We start from the raw sequence: 21551 nt of genomic DNA, 5'->3' as shown, positions 1-21551 counted from the left end.
ATGTTCCTATTTCATCAAGAGCCTTATATAGAACTGAGCATGTATCAGAGGCTCAATATATATATATTCATTTTGTGAATTAAAAATAGTTTTACTTTTATACAGATATATAATGCATAAGTGTATCCTTTTCGTTTACTATTTTTGTCTTTGCCCTCCCCCTTTTCTCATAGTCTTATGCATGTGTGCATTGATTCAGTTGATTCATTGATTAAGTTGATTCAGTCGTGTCCAACCCTATGGACTGTAGCCCGCCAGGTTCCACTGTCCATGGGATTCTCCAGGCAAGAATACTGGAGTGGGTTGCCATGCCCTCCTCCAGGGGATCTTCCCAACTCAGCAATAGAATCTGAGTCTCTTATGCCTCCTGCATTGGCAGGCAGGTTCTTTACCACTAGCACCACCTGGGAAACCCCATATTCTTATGACCATATGTTAATATTAGAACACACACATATACATGTCTTTTTGTGTCTGTCAATTGATGTTTTACAAACATTTAATTATGTCATTTGAAAAATTTTCTTTCCCTTGGTTTTCTTCCTCAACAATATCTCTTAGAAATCTACCAAGTAAACTTCTATAGGATGATCTTGTTATTTTTAATAGCTGCATAGTAGTATAGGTGTGGCTTTGTGATAATTCATCCAAGGTGAGGCTGTGCTGGAGACCTCAGCTTTCTTGAGTTGATTGCTCACATCTCTTCCCAGTTTGGCGTTCAGTGACACTAGGCTGGCCGCTTGAGATTGGGCAAGGTGGGAATACTTACATGATAGGAATATGCAAAAGCTACAAATTAGGGCTTTTTCCAGTGGTTTTTTAACTAGCAAATTATTGATCTCTATGAATGGGTTTTAGTTTGTTTCTAGTTGTTTTCAGTGCTGACACACAAATACATACATGCGTACATGTCTGTGTATATACTTGTATCTCCTTATGTACTGGTATTTTCACTTCTGTGGGATATGGGAGTAGAATTGATGGATCAAGGGAATACTTATTTTCAGTTTCAAAAGATGTTGCCAGATTATAAAGGACTGCAGAGATTTCTACCAACAGTGTAAAAACTGTGCATCCCTGCTAGCAATGGAAATTAGCCTCATTTTGATTTTTGCTCGTTTGAAAGGTATAAAATAATCTCATTGTACTTTAATTTGCACCTCTTTGAATACTAATAATTTTGAGCTTTTTTTCCCTAAGCATATTGACCATTTAAATACGCTCTTTTATGGCATACTTCCTAATAGCTTTTGCTCATATTTCTTCTGGGTTATTTGTCTCCCTCTTGTCCATTTACAAAACCTTTTTGCTTATTGTTGTTTTTATTTATCTTTCTGTCCTATACATTGTATTTTCCCCTAAATCTATTGTTTGTCTTTTGACTTTATTTTGTCTATTGCCATACAAATTTTTTATAGTCACAAAGGAAAATATATTTATGTTTTCTTTTATGGCTTCTGGATTCCAGTCTTGGTTTACCAAGCCCCCTGAACTCTCACCCCTATATTGAACATGCAGTCTCCTAAATTTTCAAGATGGTTATTGTCTTATTTTTTTAATTTGTCTTTAATCTATATGGTGTTTATATTTATATGTGGTATAAAATAGGAGTCCAGTCTTATCTTCTTCCAGATGGAAGTTTTCTTGGCACCACTTATTAAATAACCCATCCTTTTTCATGGAATTGAAATACCAACTATATCATACAGTAAATTCTCATATATATACACTTGGTCTATTTCTGGGTTCTCTATTTTATTCCAATGATACATTTATCTATTTCCATGCCAATACTGAATTGATTTAATTACAGTAGTTTTATAGTACACTCTGATATCTGGTAAGACAGATCTCATCCTTTTTCTTTTCCATGTTTTTATTTGCCAATCTAAAGCATTTATTCTTCTATGTAACTTTAAGATCATTTTATTCAGTTTTCCCCCAAATCAAAACTTTATTATCTAATTACAATTGCATCAAATGTGTACATTAATTTTGGGAAAAATGACATTTTAATCAATATTCTTTCCAAAGATATTTACTGAGTACCTACTTTGTGACAAGCTCTGGGGATACAGCAGTGGAGAAGACAGATGGCTTTGCTCTGAGTTTAGGGTTTTTTTTTCCTTTAAATAAATAAACAGCCCAGCAATTCCACACTCCTACCCAACAGAAATGAGTGCTAAAATCCACCAAAATACATGTACAAGAATACTCATGCAACAAAAAGAAAAAATAAACAAGCAAAAAAAAAAAATAGTCATGGCAGCTTTATGTATAACAGAAAAAAGCCTAGAAGTAACACCAATGTGTTTTCAGTAGAATGGATACATAATGCAGAGGAATCTTAGAGATACTAGGCTGTGCATAAGGAGATGAACACAAAAGAGTACATACTCTATGGTCCTATTAACATGAAGTCCAAAACTAGTAAAGCTTATCCTGAGATAGAGTAGAACATGGCTACTTTTAGAGGATATTGACAATGATGGGGGCACAAGGGAAACTTCTGGGGTGATATGACTATTGATGACATGAATACGTGTATACTTTTATCAAGCCATGTATTATGCACCATCCACTTTACTGTTTTTAAGTCTTCCTTCAATTAAAACCAAAAAATAAATAAATAAATAAAAGGGAAATTCATCCTCATGGAACTGCCTTCCTCCCCTTCAGGTGCCTAGGGTGAGCAACCATCTGCCCATTCCCATCTTCTGCCTTCTCCATCACTGAAAAACTAGTTTTCTAGTACTTTTTTGGCTTGGCTATTGCAGTCTTGAAGTGCCTGCAGCTGCTGTCAACTTCATGATTTTCCAGCTCCCTCCCCCCTTTTAAAAAATATGTTTTAAAAAAATCTCTTGATGGAATACAGTACAGTATTATGGAAAAGCAGCAGACCTGGGCCAGCTCAAAGCAGCCAGCTTGAACTCCCTCTCCCCTACTGGTCAATAAGAAACCCTGGATTTTTGTGCCTTAGCCCCAAAAGAGTTATAAAGTTCAGTAAGTGCCTGGAAAGCAGGCAAGACTCTGCGATGCAATCTGGATCACCCATTACCAATTTGCTTTGCTCACCCACCGTAGTGGCTGGGCCTTATGCTTCCTAGGGGAAAATGAGCAGTTTGAATGCCTGCCCCCTCCTCCCTTCTCCCATCTCACCCACTCTCCTCCCTTTGTTCTCGATGAATGGTTCCCTGATGTGGGGGTGCTTGTATTTGTGGCTCTTCGGGGAGAAAACTTTGAGCCCCGCTTGGGGTTTCACACGTAACCCCAAGATTGTCAGCATCGGATGCAGCCTGCAGCGGTTACAAAAGGCGGATTACCATGCAGCGCTGCTGAGCTGCCGTTTGTGCCATTTTCTATTTCCGCCCTCTAGGGTAGTGACTCACTGCTTTCCAGTTCAATGTGGGGACATGTCCCACGGTGTTGACTGTCTGATGCTCCTGGAGGACATTCCTAACCCACCACTCACCAAGTTATTAGAAATCTAACTCCGAAATCACTAATCCCCAAATAACCTCTATTCTCTCTACCGCTGGTTTCCTTGCTTTGATTTTATGCACAGTAGTTCTAAACTCAAGGCCAAAAATTCTACCCCATGCCGAGCCACTTTCAAAGGAGAACCAATATGCTAAGACTAGAGGGGGATTTGAATAGCGGCTAATTGTCAGTTTGTCTAGTGAAGAAAGCTTCCTCTCTTCCCTGAGCAGGCTGGTTATTTGTTAAAGTTTGCTGGGGTTTTGGAGCACCTCGCTGTCAGGGGCAGCTCAAACTCAGCAGTTTTAATTATTAATCAGGTCAAAGGCTGACGACAATTTTTCTTCTCTTCAGGAGAGGGTCTGGAAAGTTCACAGGAGGGGGCTGTCCCAGCCCTTGTCCTGTGACGGGTGGAAAAGAGGGAAGAGGGAAGCGATTCATGCCAGAAGGGTCTGAGTTCTTAATGGTTCTTTGGCCTAGACAGAGTGTGTCAGAAAGTTGCTTAATCTCTCTCTGGATTGATTTTTAAGTGTATCTAGTTCTTTATATTATACTTTCTGTGGGTGGTGGTGGGTGGGTGGGTTGTGGCCTTTTGACTTGAACAAATTCCAGACTTGACACACATGTGAAAGTGTATCCTGTCGTACCTGTGCAAACTGGAGTGCAGAAAAGGTGACTAGCTTCCTCAAAGGTGTCCGTGTGGAAGCATCAGTTCACTAGGGGCGGGGGTGGCGAGGGCTCCTCTCTGTTTCAGTGGTCTCTAGGGAAGGCACCGGGCTTTTTCCAGTTTGGGTTTGTAGCATTTCCAGATAGGCTGCCTCTATCCCTGCCCTGCCTCCCACACTTCTCTCCTGGTCTCTGTGGATCTGGTTTCTCTTTTTGGCCTGAGACCTCAGCTTGACAAGATCCAGAAAGGTCTCTTTGCTGTCTGCCTTTCCCTCAGCCATTCTACAGGATTCCAACAGGCCCCGCCTCCTGCCCCTGTTGCTAGGCAGATTCCTCTGTTGCTAGGCCACAACTGCTTCTTCCCAGCCTCAAGAAAAGGCACAAATGCCCAGTGACCCCCTCAACAATCTCCCCACCTAGCCACATGCTTGACAAAACAAGTCAATCTTAAACAAAACAAGTCAATGTGAACACCTGTGCCCAGTGTGGAGCAGTTCCAAATGGGGGAAGAGGCGGCAAGCCCAGGGCTGGCAGAGATAGGGGTGACCAGTCATCCTGGGGGTGGTGATCAGACTGTCTTCTGGGAAGCTTCTTAGGGGATGGACACTAACTCGAAGACTTTTCCCTGGTCCGGGGTCTGACCCTTAGCGTTACAGGTTCAGAAAACTCATTTTGTGTGCAACTAAAAACAGATCCTTATCCTGGTAGCAAAAGCATATTAATCAGGCTTGAAAGACTGATGTCTAAAATGAGAATGTGAATTTATTAATTTGTAATGAGAAGTCTGTCACATGGAACTAGGATGCTCCTGCAGGCATCATGGTCTCTCTAAGGAGGCAGACTTTTCTCAAAATGGTAGTGTCACTGAAGGATTTTGAAGAGTTGGTGTGGAGCACCATTTTTGCCTAAAAAAGGGAGTGTATTTATCTCTCTCTCTCTCTCTCTTTTTTTGCTATGCTGTGCAGCATGCAGGATCTTAGTTCCCCAGCCAGGGATTGAAGCCATGCTCCCTGCCTTGGGAGTGTGGAGTTTTAACCACTGGACTGCTTGAGAAGTGCCTATTTATATCTATTTTTACCATCCTTGTTATATGCCTGGCAAAATGCCTGATGTTTATAGATGTAATTCTACTAATTCTTCACATCAGCTATGAGAGGGAGCTACAAACACTTATTCCCATTTCACAGAAAGAAAGCAGTTCGGATTAGATTGCTTACCTAAGGTCATCCAGCTAATAAGTGACAAATCCAGGGTTGGTACTCAAGGCCCATGGTGGGACTAATAGATCTCAGCTCCCTGGCAATGTTGAGATGACAAATTAGGTTGGGGGCAAGTTGGATAATGGATACTGAGGTGCTGATGAATCAGCCAGATGGAAATTTCCTTTAAGTGATGGGAGCTTTGAAGTGGAGCTCTGCTGAGCCCAGATCTTGAAATGAAAATTAGAGGCACCATCCAACATATGCTTCACCCCTTCTGGAAGTGTTCTGAGGGAATAGCTTCTACATTCTTATTGGTAGTGGATAAGTGTGCTTTTTAACTCTGCTGTAGTGATAGAAAGCAGGAAGGTCACCCAGGACTGAGTAGGCATCTGAATGGGGTAGGACAGGGCACCTGAGGGGCTTCCCAGTTTGTGCTAGTGGTAAAGAACCCATCTGCCAGTTCAGGAGACATAAGAGACCTGGGTTTGATCCCTGGGTTAGGAAGATCGCCTAGAGAAGGGAATGGCAACCCATTCCAGTATTCTTGCTTGGAGAATCCCATGGACAGAGGACCCTGGTGGGCTAAAGTCCATGGAGTTGCAAAGAGTCAGACACAACTGAAGTGACTTAGCATGCACAGGCATCTGAGGGAGTTGCCAGGGTTAGAAGCTCAAAGGGGAAAGGTTCCTGGGAGAGTATTTTCACCAGCATCTTGCCAGTTGGCCATTAACTCAAGAGGCCCAGCATCTGAGCATACCAAGAGAGCACGGTCTCAACTCGAAGGACAGGCAGAAGCAGCCTTGGGGAGAAGGTGGTATTCACAGAACTCCCTGGAAGGGACAATCTGGAGCCTGTCTAAGAAGAAGGGGACAGAGAAGTGCAGTGCCTTCCTTGTCCAGGGGCCTGGTCAAGAGCCCCTATTAATAGTCAGGGCAAACATGAAGACAGCCCCAATCTGGGAGACAAATCGAGACAGAGCTTGAAGCTGTGTGGCCAAAAAAAAAAAAAAAAAAAAAAACCACACACACACACAAAAAAAAAGAGAGAGAGAGAGAGAGAGAGAAAGAGAATAGACAGGGGTCCTGAGTGGCAGTTTCTGAAAGCAACTAAGGGCTCTATCAGGCATGGCCATCCCCTCTATTTCTGTTAACCTCTGGCTCTGGCTAAACTGTGAGCATCTTTGTTCTGTTTCCAAGCCTTAAAGAACTGAGGAGGGGTGAAGGGCAGGAGGTGTGGGTTTCCCACAAGCTGTAGCTTTTCTAGCCTCCTTTCTCCCCCATCTTGCTTACTCACATATTCTTGCAACAAACTTTCCTGGGTCTAGACTTGAGTCTTTCTGGGAGAAGGAATCTGTGCTCCACAAGCTGTCTGTTTCTCTGCTTTTGTAATTTACTTTTTTGGCTTCTCCCCCAGTTTCCTAGTGAAGTACTTTTTGAACAATCTCAGCCTTGTCTGGATGCCTGAGATTTGCCCGCATTGGGGCCAAGAGAGTCAAGGGGTTCCAGGGCCCCTGGAAATTTAGCATGGTGGGCCAGCAGCTGTCTCAGCTGGATTTGCAGGAAACAGCTGGTGGAGCCAGGGCAGAGAGAGGTGAAACCTCGAGAGAGGAAGAGATTGAATAAGGGAGAGAGATGGGAGCAGCTGCAGTCACTAAGCCTTCCCGCCTGGACTCCTCCATCACAGAGGCCAGCCCAGCTCTACGGCTCCCCAGCCTGGCTTTACTCAAAAAGAAACAAACAAGTTAAAGTAATGCCCTGGGGACTATAAACAGGGGGCATGGCCAGTATCTGACAGGGAATCGGACAAGGGCTCTTAACCTTAGAGCATGGGGTCTCTTCACCTGCAAAGCTTAAGGACAGCTGGGGTGTGATTCATCCAGAGGGGGATTATGCCCCAGACACTAGACTGGGACTGTTTGGGGATGAGATCCAATCAGGGCACATGGCATTCAACTGAAACAGGAGAATTGGAGAAATTTGGGCCTCTTCTGTTAGTTTAGTAAACTGAGTCTCTTAGAGATCTGTGCACGGTGTTGGCCTGTGCCTGACTGGAGGCCCTTCTCAACCCCCACCTCCCTTATTTGGTGAACGATGATTTTTTTCCTTAAAGACTTGATATCATGTAATAACCAAGGAAAGGCAATAATTTCCTTGATTTATTGCTGGCTGGCCTTTGGGAAGGAATGGCTGGAGTTGGGAAGATCCCAGGGTCACTCTGAAACTTTTGAGAGGGGATACCTTCTCATGACCCACTAATATATTGCAGACTCAGGCTTGGTTCCTGGGCAGCAGAGGTTAAATTGAAATCTTGATTCTCTTGGTAACTTGATGGCTTAGTTTAGGCCTCGGGTTGCTGTTCCATGAACTGCCTTGAAATTTAATCACCCAAATTTATTTCCTAGAGTGTTTTTCAGCATCTCCTCCTCTAGGCCCATTAGTCACCATCCCGTGACCTGACAGAGTGATTATTAAAGACCCCGTGGTTTCTTTTCACTAGATTTAGGGGTGTTGGTAACTCTGGAAGCAAGTTCTAACTTGAGTCACAGTTGGGTGGACTTTCCCACAATTGGTTGTGAATCTTCCCTGAGGGCACTCTCAGGGCCTGGGAGAATAACACTGTGGACCTTCTGTTCTTCCTTAAAAACCAGTGAGATGGTTCCTGGGTTCTTCTTGGACTGGTGTTCTTGGGCTGAGGGTTATATTATCTTTTGCCCCTGGGCACGTCACAGGCATTTCTTAGCTTCAACTTCCCTTTTGGTGAAATGGAGGCAATGCACATTTTTTTTTTTAAAAAGGAGTATTGAGCCCAGCACAAAGACTTGCAACCCATGTTAGCGCTCTTGCCATCCAGTTGGGACAAGGCTCAGGCCTTCTGTTGGGACTCTTGGAAGAAAAATTTTATCAATCTGACTTTGAAGCCTTCTCAGAAACTATTATTTCAAGAGTAGGTGAAATTTTAGCTGTTCCCCTCCCTCAACCTGATCCTCTAAAGTAGGAGTTGCAAACTTACATGATTACAATTGGCAGGCAGGTAATATTCCCTGGTAGCTCAGACGGTAAAGAATATGCCTGCAATGCAGGAGACTGGCGTTCAATCCCTGGGTCAGGAAGATCCCCCAGAGAAGGAAATGACACCCCACTCCAGTATTCTTGCCTGGGAAATCCCATGGACAGAGGAGCCTGGCGAGCTATAGTCCATGGGGTCACAAAGAGTTGGACACGACTGAGTGACTGAGCACACACACAGTATAAATACATAGCAATCTGTCTGAACATGGGGGCCACAGGAGGGCCTGAGCCCTGCAAAGATAAGATGGTATCTCTCTGCTGGAAAACAGTGAAAATGAGGCCCCAGTATGGTCTTCTATTTTTTTATAGAGAAGCCAGATATCAGCCTTTTTGGCAGAAAAGTCTCAAATTTTAAATGCATTCAATCATTTGTAACATTTTAAAAGTGGGATGAATGAAATACTGTATAGCTTCCACTGGTAAAGTTCCACCCACTGCCCTTGGCAGGTTCTGGAGGGAGTGCTCTCCCTTTCCCCAAGACTGGGCCTCCCTATTGCCTCTTGGTTGACCTCTGGAGACATCTATCAGGGCCTGCTCCTCTCCTGCAGACATGTTGGACCAGTTAAAGGTTATTCTGTAGAAACCTCCACCAACAAGTCAAAAGATGAGTTTCCTGCTCTTAATAGATAATTTTTATTGGTTTTGCAATAAACGTATGAAATAGAAACAATAGCAATAAACCAGCTCAACAAGAAATCGAAAGGCATAGGCCCCCAAAGCCCTTCCCGCCTCTTCTTAATGAGTCTCTAATTTATAGACTGACTAGCAGGTCCACTTTTCTTTTTCCAAGCTTTGCAAACTTTTCCATCTCGGGGGCTGGTGTGCTCTGGGGGCTTTTGCACCGGTTTCCTCAGAGCTGCTGCAATGGAGGCCAGGACACAGCCCCCACACAGGAGGGGGTGGTACAGCTTTGGGGTTTGGGGCTCTGGACCCAGCCATGTTTCCTGTGTCTCTGACGGTCTTCCCCATTTTAAATTTCATATTTATCGATGAGGGGCAGAAAGAGAGTAATCAGGATAAAAACTCATGCTGAAATGACCGAAGTCCATGATTTAACTTTTGGAGAGCCAAGTGACGAAGGGGTGGGTACCGAAGCATCCAGAGGCTGGGGAAGGGGTTCACCCACGTCTTCCTTCACCCCCATCTGCTAACCAGTGCCAAGGGGTGAGGTGGGGGTGAACTCGGTGTCTTTGTGACACTGATGAGACCTCCTGGCTATTGTTCTCAGTGGCAACTCAAGCGGCGAGCTGGAGGCCCTGGGTCCCTGCCAGCGGGTATTTACTTGTGGGGTTGCTGGCGGTGTCAGATGAGTGATAGCTAGAGTCAGAAGGGCTTCGTGCTCTGTTGGAACATTTCCCCCGAGGCCTGCAGCCTGAAGAATAGGTTATCTGTGTTCCCCATCACGCCTCCAAGAGAGAGCACAGGCCTCCTCAGGGCTTATGCCTCCTCAGGACTTACGCCTCCACAGTGAAAGGGAGAAACAAGACCGGATGGGTGTCCCTACGCATTCCTTGGGGAGCTGGGTGACCCTGGGGTCTGCTTGGTGAGGAGCCTGGTAGCCTGCAGCAGGAGGGCAGGAAGGCCTTCACCCGGGAGGTTTGTGCTTTTGTGCCCTCGGCCAGTTTGGTGCTCCCACACTCCCTTCCTGCCCGGGGTGAGGAAGGAGCAGAGGAGGGTGCCTCTCCCAGGGCCTCCGACTTCTCCAGAGCCTGCTCTTGGCCACTCTCCTCCTGCTCACTGCATGTACCCCTCCTCACCGGGCTTGGGGGAAGAGACCGCTGACTTTGCAACCCACTGCCCCTGAAAGTCCCCATCTATGGTGTGCTGTTATGCTTCGAGGACACAGGACTGTGAACTCGAAATTGTCTCGCCTTTGTCACCTCCTGGCAGGTCTTTAGAGCTCGGGGAAACAGCCGAGCGGTACAAATCGCCCCGGCGTGGTAAAGCCCCCCTTACTCCTGATGGGCTGCCTGACTCATATCCGTTTCCCTGGCAAAAAATAAGTTTTTGTTATTGCTGGCTTGGCAGAAGCACGGAAGAGTGCGCGAGGATCTACTGCCCCATGCATCACTGGCCAAATTGCCTGAGAAATCCCAGCTCTAGAACTTTTCATCGTTGGCTGTGATGTACGGAGCAGAACGGCGGCTCCATTTCCCCCGCGTGGGGCTTAGCAGCACTGGCACTTAGCAGACCTGCTCTGCTTGCAACTCCCAGCAAATGGGGCCTCTCTTTCCCTTCTCCTCCTCTTGGCCCTGATCCCCCACAACCCTTTATCTTTCCCATCCCCCGGTCTGCTCATCAACCCCCTCCCTGCCTCTACCCAGCAGAGCCATAGCTGGAGAATCAGGAGGAGGCCCACAATATCATTTCCCCATCACTCTGCAGACGGTTCCACACTAATGTTCTTTTAATGCTGTGATGCTGCACTAATTAATAAGCATCCTGCACAGAGGCCTCGCCTCGCCTCTCCTCCCCTCTCCTCCTCTTCCCTCCCCGCCCCTCCCCACCAGCCTTCCAGAAGGCCTCATGACATCCTGGCAACTGGCAGCTGAGAAAGGATTTCTCTCCTCTACCTGGGCTGCCTGATATTGCTATGAGAGATAACTGTATACGAACCAATAATCTAGCCTGACAATCCAATTTACTGACCAATAGCGCACAATCCACCATGTCATCGGCTGTGGGGAGGCCCATAAATTAGTTCCTAGTAATTTATTCTGATCAATAGAATGGGCAAAGTCACTTGTCTCTTTAATCAAAGGCCCTCTCAGAGATGTCAGGACAGGCAGCTGCGTGGGAGGCAGCAACTGGGTGGTGGGTGCTCAGCCCTACACCCCGAGCCCTGGCTTCCAGGATCCAGCAGAAGGCTCCTGAAACAGGGCTGGTGTTGGAGGGACCCACGGTCCAAGCTGCCTACGGTTCCTTTGGCCTCCACTCCCACATTGGCTGCAAAGGAAGTTAAGGGCCCAGGTGGCCAGGGTGGTGGTGAACAAAAGATAGACTTGAGGGGACTACATTGAAGCCCAAGGATGTCTTATCTCTTCTAAATATTCAGAGCCTTCCTCTCCAGGTAACAGGAGCCCTGCCAGCCCTTGTGCTAGGGTCTCTGTAAAGAGGCGGTCCATAGCGTGGTGGACCAGAGCCAGGCTGCCTGGCTTTGAATGGCGATGCTGCCGTTTCCTAGGTGTGGAGCCCTGGGCAAGCTGCTTATGTCTCTGTGACTTGGTTTCCTCTGCTGTAAAGTGGGGCTAATAATAATGCTTGCCTCATAGGGTTATTAAGAAGATCCAATAAATACATAATATACAGAAAATGAGTATTAAAGTAAATCAGCAAATTAATATGTAAAGCATTTAGTGCCTGACACATAGTAAGAGCTGTACAGAGTGCTTGTTAAACAAATACAGAGAGATCAAGGGAAAATGTTGATGTGATTCTCTCTGAAGATGTGCCAAATCCTTGAGATGCTCTGCTGCTTGAAAACTTTTGCTCATTCCTACTCACCTTCACCTCTTGTCCTCCTTGTCCAGGATAAACAAAGGAAGAGTCTATTGATGCTATCTCTTTGAAATGTCAGAGAAGCTCTAATGGCCTCTGTGCAAGGGTCTCCCCCCTTCTCTGGACCCTTGGGCAGAGCCAGTGCATTGGCCTTGAGGAAAGATGCTGATTTTGCCTTAGAGAAAATGAGCCTATTTTTAGGCAGCAAGGAGGGAAAGGAAGCCCTGTTATCTCTGTTGGCTGTGGGGCCTGGCACATGAGGCGGCATTACTGACATGAGCACGATAAACAAGCAAAGACAAAGAGCCATGGTGCAAGGGGCTGTCCTTTTGGGTTCCAGGCCCAGCCCTGCCAGTCACTGGTTGTGGAACTTGGGCAAAGTGACTTCATGTCTCTGAACCTAATTCTGTACCTGAGATATGAAGGGGTTGGACAGGGTGGTCTCAGAAGTCACCCCCAGCTCTGATACTCTGAAGTGCTGTATGGTCAGTGGAGGTGTCTGCTGGCTTCTCTTTGACTTTCCTCAGCCCTACACTCCCCACAGTAATAAGCTGAAAGGTTCTGAAACCAAGAGCCAGCAGCATGAGAAGGTCCAGGATGTCTCAGGAATATTATAATTACTAAATAGATGTCATTGATAGAACAGGGCAGGTGAAGAGAAGCAGCTCACTGAGGAGAGGGGCTCCTGGGCCTCTGATGCCAGCTGTGACTAGTTTCCTGAATGTGCAAGAGGCCAGGGGCCTGTCTTCTGTCATCAAGGTCAAAGCTAGGACTTCTGATTCTAGAGAACTTCTGGGGCCTCCTTTCTTCTAACCACCACCTCTCAGGGCTACCTCAAGGTAGGGAACCCTGTTAAAAGCATAGCTTCATTAAGGCACGGGGCTTCCCAGATGGCACAGTGGTAAAGAATCCACTTGCCAATGCAGGAGATTCAGGAAACACAGGTTTGATCCCTGGTCTGTGGAGATTATCTGGAGAAGGGAAAATAAATGCTTAAGGGAATGTCGGTTCGTGGTGGAGATGCCATCCTTTTCCTCCACAGCCTCAGGACAAAGTGTGAAGACGTGACCCTGACTCCTGGGGTTGCTGTCCGAAGGGAAGACACTACCTTTCCCCAGCGACTCCCCTCCTGAAGGAAGAGATTCCACTATTCTTGCCTGGGAAGCCCCATGGACAGAGGAGCCCGGGGGGCTACAGTTCATGGGGTCACAAACAGTCAGACACGATTGAGTGCACTCATGCACAGAGACACAAAAAGGGAAACTGAGGCAAAATCCACCCCAAATTCCAAGCTCCAGTGACTGTCCCTGTGTCCCCATCCTGGCCTCCCATTTCCCCACAACTGAGCCCTGACATGTGCTCACCTCTGATGGTGTGTCCATCAGAGGTGAGCTGGAGGGCTGGGGTACAGCAGTCACTGGGGTGACAGGGCCAGGTTGGAGGCCTGAGGCCAGCCCAGAGTGGCCGCATGGCAGGTGCACACACTTTCTGGTGAGCAGGAATCTGGCACCCTCTGCTGACCCCGCGGCGGGAGACAGCTGGTCAACCAGGCTGGGGCCGCAGTTACCCGGAGGGGGTGGGGTGGGGTCCAGGACCAAGCGGCAGCTTACCAGTCAAAAGAGCAGCTCCTCTCTCTGAATAGATCATTTTTATTGGTTTTGCAATAAGCTTATGAGACAGGAACAATCGCAATAAACAAACTGAACAAGAAATCGAAAAGATGGGCCCCGAAAGCTGTTACTGAGCCTTCCTCACCTTCTCTTAATGAGTCTTTAATTTATAACAAACTCATCAGCCTTGTACCTCCAGGGTTCCCTGACACCAGGCTGGGAACCCACAGCCTCTGCCTTGTGGGTGTATGATCAGTCATCCCGGGTGACAGAGACCTGGCTCCCGAAGGAAGAATTGGTCTAGGAGAATCCTGGGACAGGCCTGGAGCTTCAGTCATGGCTACCTCTGGGAAGAACTGGAAGCCATGGGCCTCCCCCATCACTTACCAGACCTCTTCAGAATGGATGGGGCTGGCCGGCAAGGGTCCACCTCCTTCAAGCTTCTTCTGCAACCCTCTTCCCATCCTTAGGCTACAGATTCAGACCCAGATATTACGTCTGCTTCAGAATGCCAGATGAGGGCTTGTTTTCAGAGGCTGGGGGAGCTGGGAGTTTCTGAACCCCTGGACTGCATGCTCCTCAGATAGGACTGAAGTGCCTTATGGGGGCTGGGTTTTCTCTCCCTCCTCAAAATGAAAGGATAACTTAGGGCAAAGCTGTGTCTCACCCCCTCCCTCCCAGTAGGCTCTCGGTGAGAGGGGTGCTCCCCGTCAGACTGGGCTTCCATGAGCCAGGGCTGAATCTCTTCCTTCAGGAGGGGTGTCCCTGGGGAAAGGTTGTGTCTTCCCCTTGGACAGCAACCCCAGGAGTCAGGGTCACATCTTCACACCTTGTACTGGAGCTTCGGAGGAAAAGGATGGCATCTCCACCACCAACCGACAGTGCCTCCTTAAGCATTTATTTTTCTCCAGTCCCTTTTGTCACCAGGTGACCCTGAAGCCTTTTCCCAAGGCAGCTTCCTGTTCTTCCGCCTGTCCCTGGCTTGAGGTACCTGTTAGCCCCACTGTATTTCCTGGTGTTGTGCATGGGGCCCGGCACCCAGGGTTCAGACCTATTTTTTCTGCTCAGGATGATCCCCATTAGGTAGAGAGCTCTCTCCATGGGAGACCAAGTGCCGCCAGGAGGTGCCTGCAATCCTAGACGTGGCCACAAGATGTCAGTGTGAGGCCATGGAAATGGCTCCCGTTCTGGGGCTGAACTCAAAAGGAAGGATAACAGGTAACACAGCTTGGAGGGGGTGCGTGTATGTTGGGGTGCTGCAGGGCAGCGGTGTTCCTTGCTAGTCACCCCTGTGCTTCTTTCTTTGTCCTCTCTGTAGTTCCTTGCCCTACCACTCCATACTTCCGCAAACTCATGGCAATGCTCCATCTCTTTCTGCTCTGCTCCTCCCTACCACTCCATACTTCCTCAAACTCACGGCAATGCTCCATCTCTTTCTGCTCTGCTCCCTGTCGTTTGCATTCAGGAGAGTAGGTCTTGCAGTTCCTTCACCTCCAGCTCTGGGGAGGATGTGGACCTACTGTCCCTGCTGCAGGCACTCCTGTTGGGGGGAGCAGCCCGTGGGTGTGTAGTCCTGTGTGTTACCTTCAGGCCACTGGGCGCTTGAAAGCCCGGGTGTGCTTGCTTGGGGGCTGCCTCTGTGTGTGGGTGTTTGTATGTTCGTGACTCCATAAGGATTCGTATCTGCCGCAAACAGAAATTCAGAACTGGAAAGGTATCTTAGAAATCACCCATTCTAGCCTCTGATTTTATAGATGAGGAAATAGAGACCCAAAGAGAACAAGCCCTTGCCCAAGGCCATGCAGTGAGTTTGGCCAGGCTGTGCCTGTAACCCAAGTCTCCTGCCTTCCAGCCCAGTGTGTGTGGGTTGGGGGGCGGCGGTTCCCATCTAGTGTGTCTCCTGGGCTGTGTGTTTGGTAATCCTCTGTCTTAGTGATTTACTTCCAACAAGTCCTGGGAAGCTCCCCCAGTTGACTATCAGCCAGCAAGGTTCTAAACAGACTCAGAAGGTGAAGTGAAGAAGGAATGGAATGGATAGGAAGAAAGGTGAGGCAGGGCTGTGTGCTTGTGTTGGTTGCGGGGATCCTTGCGCTTCACCGTGGCAGCGCGTGGATGTCAGTGGGTGAGTGTGTCTGCATCTCAGTATGTCAACATAAGGGTCTGTGTCACAGCCCCTGACTCTGGTGTGTAGGTTTGAGTCGTGTGTGTGTGTGTGTATGCGCGTGCAAGGACCTGTGTGAGTAGCCTCTGGGAGTCAAGGCCTCTTGGGGAGGTGTTGGTGCTGTTGGCTGGATAGTATGTGAGTGATGGTGTGTGCCAGCCACTGGTGTGTGTGTCAGTGACTCTGGCGTGTGCATCCGTCAGTGGCTGCGTGAGCGACTGTGCATGTCAGTGAGGACAAGATTGTGTGCGTGAAAGAGAGGCTGCCCCCCCTTCTCTACCTCCTTGCCCCCCAGCCGACTGTCTCCCATGGCCCCTAGGGTTTCTGTGTCCCCGCCCCAGCAGCAAAATCCTTTATCGGTTGAGGCAGCAGCCCCCGTGTCGGGATTTCAAGGTTCCTGTCGGTTCCATCCATCTTCCGGGGCCTCCTGGTATTAGCATTGATCTACAGGGGAAATGGAGAGCGCGGCTGGGTTATTACGCACCCACCCGCCTTCCCTGGGCCGTGATTGAGTGCACACAGAGAATTTTTGAAACATGGCCACCCTAACTTATTCTGTCTTCCTGCCAATAGCATGGCGTGGGTCCAAATTACGGGTCGATACCAGCTGATCTTTTTATGTTAAACTGTGATGAAGTCGCTTCTGTGCAGAGACGGGATTAGACCCTGGGCCCTCTTTTAACGGAGAACTTTTGGGATGGAAAAGGAGGAATTGGAGAGTGGACAAGGGGAGTGGTCTGCAGGCATAATGGAGGTGGGGAGCTGAGGGCAGGCAGTATGTGCCGGGCGTGCTTGCCGGGCAGTCAGAGCTGACTGCACTGGCCCCCGGCCTCCCGTTCCAGCCTAGTTTCTCCCCTTGTGACCGTCACCGCACTGAGAACCTCCAGGCGCCCCCCACCCTCCCCCATCAGACCTTCCATGGTCAGCCAGTCTGGCCCTCCTGAGGCCCCTCCCTGCTCCCCTCCAAGGATAGAATTCCATTTCCCTCCAGCCCCCTCCACCCGGCTCCCCCGCACCCCCCCCACACACCTGCACCATCAAACGGGTTTGTCTTTAACCTCCAAACAGGGAACTTTAATTAAAGAGACAGTGACCCCTTTTATGAGTGTGGTCGAGTTGGGTTTCAGGGCCCTTGTCACTAGCGGCTCACATAACGCTAACAAAAGCTTGCAGGCCCCAAGAGGAGCCGGTCTCCCTCGTAGATATTACAGCAGGGGCACAGGGTGGGGATGGGGGGCATGGAGAAAGAGGAGGCACCCCAGTGGTAGCCTAGGTGAAGTGGTCACTGGATTCGAGGTTGGAGAAGGGGCCTGGGCTGAGGGCATAGACTTTCTGCACAGTACCCTTGGGGCATGACTCCTATCCCTCCAACCATCCGGATCCAGAATGCGGTGGGTGGGTTGGTGGCAGCTTCCTTAATGGTTAGGTGTGTGAAAATGTCAGGGGTTCTCATCCTGTTTGCCTGCTGGCTTGTATTATAAAATTGGAAGTAATTTCCAGGAGGAATAGATTAGATAAAACTTACTCTAAGAACAGTCAGATTTTTTTACTCACATATTCAAAGGCAAAGTGATTTTATGATAAAATGTAATTGCTAATAAGTATAATAACAATACTCAACATACTGCATGAAACACAAATTCTGTCCTAAATCTGAAAGTGCAAACACTGCACAATACACACTGCTCGGAAGGGAGCTGTCCGTCCACTGCAAGAGCTAAATCCAGGCCCCTCTGTGCTTCCTGCTCTCCCTCCCCCACCTCCATCTCCCTGAAAGGTCCCAAAGTGGACAACTATTGGGTTAGTGTTAGGAGTTTGAAGGGCCCTTATCTTACATCTAATCACCTCTTAACTGTTGATTTTTAACTAAGGGCTTCTCTAGTTCCTATAAGAGATGTTTGCTTGCCCTTTGATCTAGTTCTTTGATATCCTTTGTGAATTCTTTAAGCTGGCGAGGGCTGCCAGATCTGCCACACTTATTCATTCAACAAACATCAGGAGCTGTTGAAAGGGACCTGGGGAGTAACTGATTATTTCCGAAAAGGTGGGTTTGTCCTAAGTGGGGTACGTTCCCACTAACTAGGGGCTAAATTGTCAATGATCTGCATGGGGAATTAGCCACCTAAATGGTAAGCTAAGGTTGCCTGTACTGGCAACTAGGGTTGAGCCTAAATCAGCAAATTTGTGGAGGTGGCATTTAAGGCCAAAATGGAATGAAGGGGTTCCTCAGTGTCCCTTCAATTCTGTTGCCATACATGGGCCCCTGACTCTTCCTGGTGACACATGGTCTTGCCATGTGGGGACACTTAGGTTAGATGTAGGGACATCTGTGAGAAGACCCACACCCAGGGAGGCGAGCTCACAGACCAACAGAGAATTGTGATGGTATCCTGGATCTACTCACTCGCACCCGTGGGCCTTCCCGGGGGCACACACCTACCCATGTGAGCAGCCTCTGTGTGTGTGTGTGTGTGTGTGTGTGTGCCTGGAGTGCACACACCCACAGAGAGAGGTCACAGCCCCTTCCCTCCTCCCTGGGGGAAGAGATCTGGAGGCCGGAGGTCTTGGGGAGTAATTGGTTTTGGCGTTTCCTACCTCTGCTGCCCCGGGAAGCTTTCTCTGTTTCATCTTCAGCCTGATCAATCCCCAGTCATGTGCCTTTCCACATGGGCGCCCCCGACCCCCCAACTCCCTACGCTCTTGGAAACTTCGTTAGTGCCATTAATCTGCTGACCCAGGCAAATCACCACCTCTTCCTATAACCCAGCCTCTCAAGCCGACCACCCCCAGGATCTGCTAAGTACCCCCCCCACCAGGGTCGGCTCATGCCCTCTTTCTCCTGCTGCTCCAGTTTACCCCTCTCTGTATGAAGGCCTCCCCAAACCTATCACCCCCAATGTGGAATCCTCCTTCCTCCTCATTTCTGTGTACTCACCAGTTTCCAAGTATTTCCCCAAGTGTGAATACCAGCACTTAGCCCATGTGCCTGCAGCCTAGTGGTGGAGGCTGTGGTCAGGCTCTGGTCGTGGGAACCCCACAAGGAACCGTATTGAGGGCTGACTGTGTTCCAGCCATGATGTTGGGCACTTTACACTTGTAAATCATTTAATCTTCACAACCCAAGGGGCAGGCATTATTCCCCCCCATTTTATTTTATTTTTAATTAATTAATTAATTAATTTTTTAAATTTTTACTTTACAATTCTGTATTGGTTTTGGCATACATTGACATGAATCCACCACAGGTGTACATGCGTTCCCAAACATGAACCCCCCTCCCACCCCCCTCCCCACAACATCTCTCTGGGTCATCCCCGCGTACCAGCCTCAAGCGTGCCATATCCTGCATCGGACATAGACTGGCAATTCGATTCTTACATGATGTTATACATGTTTCAATGCCATTCTCCCAAATCATCTCACCCTCTCCCTCTCCCACTGAGTCCAAAAGTCCGCTATACACATCTGTGTCTTTTTTGCTGTCCTGCATACAGGGTCATCACTGCCATCTTTCTAAATTCCATATATATGTGTTAGTATACTGTATCGGTGTTTCCCCCCATTTTAAAGATGAGGAAAAGTGAGGGTTGAGAGTTATCACTTGTTAACAAGTAGCAGGGCCAAGACGGACCCAGATCTGTCTGCCTCTAAGACCATGTTCTTTCAGCCATCAGGAAGGAGGGGACCCCCATCATTAAGCTAGGTTCCAGGTATCCCTCCTAGAAATTTCCTAGGACAACGAGACCCTGACATGAGGTTTGTCCTTCTTTTTGCCTCTGCTGGAGCTAGGTCTTGAGGTTGGGGTGAATGTAAGTTTGCACGTACCCCCTTTTCCTCTCAGCCTAGAAAGGACCCCTGGTGCCCAGGCCCTAGTCGGGAACCCCTGGCTATACCCCACGTGCAGGGTGCACCCCTCTCAGCTGGCTCCAGGCTAATAGAAGAAGGGCCAGCTTCTTCCGTGGCCTCCGTGGCTGATGTGCTGGGCCCATTGTCCAGGCTGGAACAAAGACTGCGGATTTAAGCTGAGTGACCAGGCAGCTCTGCGGAGCAGAAAAGACCGCCCCCCTCGAAGCTGGGCCCAGCCGGGGGCAGGAGGAGGACCCGAGAGAAAGGGGACAGGGAATCTTTGAAAGTAACTAATTAAAGGGCCTTTGCTTGCCCCCTCCCCCTGGGCGCCTAATCTCTCTGGGGCAGCAGCCAGACAATGTGCCCCTCCACCCCACCCCCCTCACCCGAGGTTTAAAACAAGAGACAACTTGAAGTTAATGAGCGCCACCTGACGGGGGTCCCCTAATGAGAGGGGGCCGCTGGGCAGCTCACACATTCTCTAGTTCCATGAATAGCTCCCTCCACCCCCTGAGTTTTATTCATCTCGGGCCAGAGGCAGGGGCAGAAAGGAAGGGGGCTACGGGCCTGGAGCACGTGGACTGTGGCGCAGTACGGGAGAGACCCCCCAGCCCCACCTCCCGGCCCCTCGCTGTGCCAACTCCGAGGCTGAGCCCTACCAGGCTGTGGCCTGAGACCTGGGATGCCCAAAGCCCGGCCGGGTGGCTCTGGGCCTGTCTGCTCTGTGGGCCCTCTGTCACTGTGTTGGCTTCTCCCAACAGGGCTTGGAGGCAGAGGAGGGCTGCTTGTAGTGGGGACTGGGGTTAGGAGTCATAGGGAAGCGGGGCTGAAAGGCCTTGCACTCAGGGCTGTCTCTACCCTCTCCACCGCGTCTGCATCACTGCCTAGTCCTGGTTGATCTCTGATTCCTTGTCTCTGGTTCCTGTCTCACCACCCCTGAAGCTCCTCTCTGACACCCCATCTCCTGCTTCTACAGGTCTCTGCCCTTTCCTTGTCACCGATGGTGGCTCCTCTCTGAGTCAGAGAGAGGAGTTGTCTGCTCCCAGATGGGGTGGACAGCTTGTCAGCCTCAGGAGACAGGCCCAGCCCTTGGAGAATGTGCCTGGGTTATGCCTCTGTGAGTGTGCCTAGGGAATTGGAAAGTGTGGAAGCCCTTTTGGGAGACTGGAAGAAGTGGCAAATGACCCCAGCTCGCTGCACCATGCTGCCACCTGCCCCAGATAATTACCTAAATGCACTGCCCGTCCTGAAACACTACCCCAACCTGCACTGGATCTCTCAGTGGGACTTAGAGAGTGAAAGACCCTGACTCAGATGAGGAGTCTGGGAAACAGGGACCCGGGGCAGCCTAGTCTTTGCTCTCAGACCCAGAGATGACCAGCATGGGCGCCTCAGAGCGATGCCACAGAATCCCCCCACTACCTCTCAGAAGGTGGGAGCTACAGGGGTACCATTTAAAGGGCCCAGAATGGTGTGAAGTAGAAGGGAGGGAGGGAGCAGACAGAATGGGGGTCTCCAGCCAGCAGAGAGCCATGGACAGAGGTGACTAATTTCCCAACTACTCATGGTGAAAATATCACATTTCATGCTTTGTTGCCGACTCATAGAAAAATCCTATTAAAACCGTGTGGATTATTTATACAGTTTAAACAAATGATGATCAAAGATTTTACACATTTTGAAAAGAACCCAGAGTTATGGAACTCGGCTGGGGACTTATCCAGAGTGTGGTGGACAAGTGCAAGCTCTGGGGGTGTCTTGGCTAGGGGCCTTGGGAGGGGAAGAGCTGGGGCAGGCTTGGAAGGCTTGACCAGGGGGTAGTTACAGCTGTTATGTCCAGCAGGGGGCGCCCTCCCTCCAGAGTTGATACCCCCTCCCTCCACCTACTCAAAGCCCCGCAGATGGGTGATGATTTCTTGTCCCTTTTGGTTTGTTCAGGGCCATGCGTCAAATTCTTCTGGAAGTGTAGTTGTGAGGCATGTGTATTTGCGGGACTGTGATTGTGTGGGATTGGGCTTTGCAC

Source organism: Oryx dammah, unplaced genomic scaffold (assembly GCF_014754425.2).
Source record: "Oryx dammah isolate SB20612 unplaced genomic scaffold, SCBI_Odam_1.1 HiC_scaffold_14, whole genome shotgun sequence".
NCBI classification, from domain to species: domain Eukaryota; kingdom Metazoa; phylum Chordata; class Mammalia; order Artiodactyla; family Bovidae; genus Oryx; species Oryx dammah.
This window is presented reverse-complemented; position numbering follows the sequence as displayed.